Source organism: Rhinopithecus roxellana, chromosome 5, assembly GCF_007565055.1.
Source record: "Rhinopithecus roxellana isolate Shanxi Qingling chromosome 5, ASM756505v1, whole genome shotgun sequence".
In the NCBI taxonomy this organism is placed as follows: Eukaryota; Metazoa; Chordata; class Mammalia; order Primates; family Cercopithecidae; genus Rhinopithecus; species Rhinopithecus roxellana.
The window spans coordinates 103,160,639-103,167,777 of NC_044553.1; the positions used below are offsets into that span (position 1 = coordinate 103,160,639).

At 41.2% G+C, this 7,139-nt stretch overlaps 1 pseudogene; it reads left to right on the plus strand.

Moving 5' to 3' along the window:
* The first annotated feature begins 4,582 nt into the window (after nucleotides 1-4,582).
* Nucleotides 4,583-5,769, plus strand: LOC104663944 (annotated as a pseudogene).
* Nucleotides 5,770-7,139: the final 1,370 nt, after the last annotated feature.

Genomic DNA, 7,139 nt, shown 5'->3' on the forward strand with positions numbered 1-7,139 from the left:
TACTGCATGCAAAATGCTCACATTGGAGGAACTTTAAAAATCACAATGTAACTCAGCTACATCTCTTACATTTTTATACAGGTTAAACTTGGTTTAACATAAAATCTACAAATATGTGTTACACTTTCATGCTGTGTAAGAACTGTATTCAGAGATTCCCAGGATTTAAAGGCATGCATGCTATTGTTCTTGCCTCCTGGGTGGCTTGCAGTCTACTTGTGAGGACCACACATGTTCCTTGGCTGGTGGGGGCAGACAGGAGGGAGGAGTAGGAAGGGGACTTGTATTAGGAGACACTCAAATCTTCTTCTGGATCTACTGCAAATACCATCTGTCAGCCTATCCTTTCCCTCTTCTGTAACTCAGGCTAATCGATTACAAAAGCAGTAATAGACCCACCACATAGACAAGTGTGGGGCCCAGGAAACACTGGCAGTTTTGTATTCCAAGAAGTAGACAGTGCAAGACCCCTGCAGCTTACATGATGGGACTATAGAACATCTAGCATAGAATTTCCAACCTGCTATAACCAATAGAGGGGCAAGGAGAATTAAAGCACGGATAGGGTGCTACTCCAAACTATTTTATGGACCAACACACTGGGAGTCCTTGCCCAGCCACGGGCCTCCATCTTTTAGCAAATGTATTCCTCCCTCATGTTGGAATTAATTTCCCCCTTCCCAACTCCAACCACGTGCTTACAGGAAAATGTGGCATGTTCTTATATGATCCTGACCTTCTAGTCACAGCTGGCATCCAAGGCTGAGCAGCCACCTGACCCAGCCCACCAGAGTTCTCCCTTAGCTTTTTTAAAAAAATGGATCTGGGAGAGTCAGTCTCTCTCTCTGACAGAAGAAGCTGTAAAAGGAGAACTCCCATGCAAGGTGTCAACAACCCCATTAACTGCCAAGTGGAGAAAGCTGGTCTGCAGTGGGAGAAAATAGAGCCAGCACCAAGAGAAGTAGAAACCAAAAAGAGAGACAAAGTCCTGACAAGCTGGTTCCTGGTTCGAGGGCTCCTGAGGCCCGGCTGCATTCCTTCCTGCTCGGCTGGTGACTTGGTCGTCCTACTCTTCTTTCAGTCATGTCAACTACCCCAAGACCCTTCCATTAAATATCCCTTTTGCCTAAATGAGTTAAATATGGACTTCTGACACTTATCTAAAGTCTAGTAACTCAAATTAGTTTTTCTCAACCCAAATAAACTATGGAATAACCCTTAAATATGGCTTGGGTACAGACAGCGTATTTCTTTACAAAACAAATTCAGTGCTATGTTGATATTCTATTAGATTGATTGTTGTAATGGATTTCTCTAATTTGCAGAGATTTCATACCAAATTTGTGTGTCAGATTTTTATTACTGAATTATTAGATTACCTTGAAGGACAGACCTTTGTATCTGTATTTTCTCTTCTTTGTTTTCAATGATATTGTCTTATATTTGGTGGCAAGCAAAAAACCTCAGGAACAACTTGGTAGACTTCATGTTCCAAGTATAAATTGTCCTGTGTATACATTACTCTTGGTCATATTTCATGAGGTTATAGTGTTTTAGAACTGGAAGGAATCTCATTATCTTTATAAACCTTTTGTTAGAAGCCAACTGGAATCTGATAAAAATCTTGAAGAATCAGATAAGTATATATTCAATCAATACAACCTCTTTAGAACACTTCTAAATTACTACTGTCAGTCCAAAAAACAATAATACTATTTTCAATATTAATACTTACATTCAGTTTGGGAACCTTAATATCCCTTCTTTCTCAGTCCTTTAAGACAGAGACCAATCTGCCTTACTATAAAAGGAACAATAACAATATTAAAACAAATTGGTAGCATAAATAAAAACCATACAACCTCATTATCTTTGTGGAGTAAGTGATTACAGTGCTGCTGGTTACCTGCAGAGGCAAAATGCTACCAGCGGCAATTTTGGTGAATTAACTGGGGTTTATTGGCATACTGTCAAAAATTTAGAATGACTCATGGAATGAGTGTTAATGGAGTGAAACCTTCATTCCATCTACTTGGCAAATGGCAAGGCAGTCTAATTGTTTTTCCCTAAAGCAACACAACAATCAGATATTTAGACAGCTCATTACTTCCTTTCCTACTGGAAGAAACAGGAGTCATGAGGCAAGAGAAGAGATCTAAAAAGCACCGAGATTTTTCTTTGAGTTTTATTAGATTTGCTGAACCTGCACTACATGTCTGAAATGCAGGACTGAACAAAAACGACTGCATCTCTAAGGTAAACACAGTATCCAAGGGAGAAACTTTACGTTAATAAACAAATGTTACTGAGTACCCACTGCGGACTAAGCTCTGTGCTAGATACTTCTCAATCGTATTACCTAAGAAGAAGCAACTACGAAAAAAAAGTATGAGACCATAATTAAAACTAGTTTGTAGAGTGCTCATATCACGGAGGTACCTAAGTCATACAACCCCTTACTATTCAAAGGGTGGTCTGCCCATCGCCTGGGAGCCTGTTAGCAATGCTGAATCTCAAGCCCTACCCCGACCCATGAAATCAGAGCTACATTTTAACGATCTCTCCATTTGCACATTCAAGTTTAAGCAGCACTGATTTAACCGTCTTGGCTTATAATTGAGAAAAATAAGGCTCAGGGTGGTTAAGTGATGTGTCTGACCAAACAGCTAGTTAGGAACCCAGCTGGGACTCCCAGGTCTCTCAGCTCCAGTGGAACTTAGGATACTGCAGGATTTCAGACAACAGGGACTTAAATGTGTGTCATTCCCTCAAATAACCACTGATTGTTCCCATCTTCTCTGTGCAAAGCACATACATACAGAGAGCCTGAGTGAGCCCAATCATCCTGCCTCCTCCCAACACCTCCTCCCACTGATACTCCTGCACAGTCCTCCATGGAGGGACTTCCCCTTTGCCTGTCCTCATTCTAACCTTTTCCAAGGCCCTGTGAAAGAACCAGCTGGCCCATGAAGCCTTCCCTAATGACTCCAGTCCTCTTCAGTTTCTGCCTTTCTAATTCAGATTTGCTCCTACATTCTGCATAGCGCATTCTAAAAAGTGACTTATTATACCCTGACACATTTTCTAATATTATGTACTAGACATATTGGCATATGGTTATATAGCAATAATATAGATGCAATCTTTTTCTCTATTGTGCTTTTCAATAATTGTATCTATGTGTCCTTTCCAAAATAGATTACTTGTATTTTATCATATTAGACCATCACTTAATACAATATCAGAAATAATATGAAACTCTTGTTGGTGGAAGGCATCCTCTCTAAAACATCCCCAAGATATAGACATTCAGTTTTTTACTTGCATACTTCCTGTGTTAGGAGGCTCACTACTTTTTAAAAAAACAGTACCTTTTTAATTCCTAACTTTAGTTATTAGAAAATTTTAAGCCAAATCTACTTCTCACTAACTTCTACCAGTGTCCTCAGTTCTGCCCTTAGAGGTAGTTTTGAACTGGCTGAATCCATCTTCCACAGGAAAGCACTGCAAGTATTTGAACTAATTTAACAAAAATAATTTGGAAACACAGAAGGTCTAGCAATTAGAAGCAATGAAGACCTAAGCCTGTATCCTGCATTTCCTGTCTGTATGCTTCTTAATGAATTCATACTATCCATAAATTTGTGTTGAACACCCACTATGTGCTGGGCTCTATGGAGGACATGCCTTGTGGAGAGATTATAGGACAGAGGAAAGATGACAAGATCACACATACCCCTGAAGCTGCAGAATGGAAACAATTTCACAATGGAAGCTTGAGCCCATCTCATCTGACCTTGTGTTTCATCCAGGTCTTCCTAAGCTACCAAAGTATAAGCCCCTCTAGTCATCCCCCCGCTCCCACACACTCACTCCAATTTGGTTCTATGTTCTTCCTTAGCAAATAATCTTCCCATAGCTGCTCTTCTAGAATTCCAACTCCCAAGTTAATAAACTCCACTGAACTCTCAGTCTTTTCCCAGAACACTAACTCCATCTGCATGGCAGGATTTCCACTGAGGATGCTGCCTTCCTCTCTACTAAAGTGAAGGCTGCTTATTTTCCCAATGATGACTCACAACAGAGCAAGAGAAGAAGGAGCTGCCATTCTTTAAGCCTCCCAATGGCCTTTTAGATTCCTCAATTATTCATTCATTCATTCAAACTAGGGTCCTTCACCCAGTATACAAACACATCTTCTAAGGCTAATGCATTCTAGTTACAGGAATAACTAGAGAATCTTGTGACAGTCCCTCTCAGCTCTAATGGCAATTCGTCCTCTCTGGACAACTGTAACACTGAGTCAGGAACGGCTGAGCTGATGACAGATTTTAGATTATATTTCTGAATTCCATATTTCTTCCAAGAGGAGAAAAGTGAGATCTTTTCTGCTATTTCATCATCACATTACAATTTGGAGAGGAAAATTCTACCTTCATAAATGTTAGAGAATGAAAGATAAACAATGGAATATGTAATGCTAAAGGCTTATAAAGTCTAAACCTACCATGATTTAAAACGAGGTATCTGAGAGGAAAGGGATGGTTGGTGCAGCCTCCAGTGTGGGGGATTTTAAGGTGCCATGAGAGATGACAGAGGACAGGGTCCTGGTGGGCGCTTTGGTTCCAGAAGAAGCCCAGCAGGAGGGTTCGGGCTCTTTGTGCCACATATCCTATTTGATTTCTGTGTGAAATGGCCTTCCCCTGGGTTAAGCCAGCACCTGATGAAATGTCCTTCAGTGAGGCCTTGCTAAAGAGAAATCAGTACCTGGCTCCCAACTCTGCTGAACAGGACTCTGTCCTTTCTCTGGTGACAAAAATAAACAATGTGACTGATATTTGATTGTGGCTCTAATTTGAAGTGCAAATTCAAGAAGTCTGACAGGTAGGATCATGCAAAGAGAGAACGATGGCTCCAGGCCACAATGCAGCTGCCCCGGTGGTAATACTAAAGACTCTGCCAACAATGGAAGCTGTTACTGCCCTGGGGAACAAAGCTGTGGAAAGTCTCACAGCACAAGATCCTGCTGAAGTTTTGACTGTGCTGACCAACAAAACTGGCTTGAAATCAGTTCTTCTGATGCTCCAGTGAAGGCTCTCACTACAACAGTGTCACTGCATCTTGGAAAACTGGACCCCAAAGTCTATTTGGATAGCAAGGTATTGCAGAATGCCTTGGCAGCCATCCCACCTGCCTGCTGGATTGAGAGAAATGCCTCTCAGTCCATAAAGTTTTCCTCAGACTACTCAAGGACTTGACGATTCGTTTTCCTGACTTTGAGCCACTCACATTCTGGATCCTTGAGCTACTGTGTCATTCTGCTGTGATGAACAACCTCACTAGACAGCCTTTGGCCCCGTTGCATATGAGCATTGCTTGCAGATTCTGACTGAAGGACCGTTCCCATCAGGGTCAGTGGGTATCACTGACCCCTGTGAGAGTACACACAGTCATGACCATGCGACTGCAGGACATGGTCTGCCACACAGCTCCAACTCTGGTCCGAATCCTCTCACATGGTAGCTTTAGGAAGATCCTTGGCCAGGAGGGTGATGCCAGCCATCTTGCTTCTGAAATATCTACCTGGGATGGAGTGATAGTAACACCTTCAGAAAAGGCTTAAGGGAAGCTGCCAGAGAAACAGGAAGGAGAGAAGAAAAGGAGAAGACAGAAGAACCACCTCAAGGAGAGAAAGAGGAGAGCATGGAAACTCAGAAGTGGCCTTCCCTTCACTCCCTTTCCTACCCAAGGGGGAAGACTGGAGCCTAAGCTAGCTACCAGTGGGCTTTACATGGTGGCAGGCATTTTCATGGGTCAGGAAGACAACAGGAAGGAAAATAAACCCTGTAGAAGGAAGTGTCAGTCCAGTGGGTTTTGATATTGACTTAGCAGCCAGAGTCTCCCATTTATGACCTATGCCATCCATCTGTAATGAAACGGGATACCAACATTTCTTCCTCATACTCTAGAATCCCCAGCTCCTGAAAACCCCTCTCTCAACTAATAACTTTGCTGTTGAAATGTTGTGAACTGTTAGTGTCTGGAAAACTTTTTCTAAGAAAAACAACATAAGTACTTCCTAGTAGGGCATATATAAATAATAAATATAAAAGGAGATAACCTGAGAGCAAATACTGCTTTGAAGATCTACAAATTTCTGCTTTTTCCTTAGTGACGTAACTCCCAATGAAGCTGTTTTTATAGATTTTCCCTTCATTAATTTGGATGATATGAGCCTGAAGACTAAGGGACTCAGTAGAGAAAGAGAGCAATGACTATGGATGACTTTTATTGTGAATTTTGCAAATTAACAAAGCCATCTGCTACAGAGAACCCCACTGGTTGACACCCTGGCCATGTCAACTCCTGTCTTTAACTAAGCTTTCACAACTTAAGAGGTCTTACAGCCTAATCTCACTGCCCGTCCTGGACTTCAAAAAGTATAGCTGTGTAATTTGTTTATTGCATTCTATTTCATATTCTATTTTTATCCCCCAAATAGAGCTGCCTGAGAACAGAAACTGTTCTTCCTACTTCGTCTACAAAAAAGGCATAAAATCAATACATGTTAAGTTGAGACCTTTTGTACTTTCCTCATCAGAATACAGTGTTTTAAGAACAGACTGCAAATTTTATCAGTGGAGTGTTACATATCAAGGAGGCCATCTTTTCTTTCACCTAAGATAGTGCTATATTAAAACAAGCACTTGATAAATGCCTTTTAATGACAGTATACTAAAAAAAAATCATTATAACATTTAATAGATGCCTGCCACATGTACAAATATATATAGTAGTTCTAAAACAGCAGGTACAAAATAGAAAGGTTCCCATATCTTACCAAGTTGACAGCTAGCTTTTAAATAGCTGCAGCACACTGATAGACATTATGTAAGTGAATCCGTACTTCCAAAGAGGCATGTTTTACACTTCTGAATATGTGAATAGAGGAATTGTTCTCAAGTATTCACTACACATGCATGTGTGGGCACACACACGCGCGTGCGCACACACACACACATTTTCATCATTGGCAACTTTTTCCTGGATTCCTCAGACTTGAGTCAAGTGTGTTCACCCTCTCTGCCTTTCACCAGTGCCATCTCTTCATACACCCGTAACTATCTGGCACAGGGTGA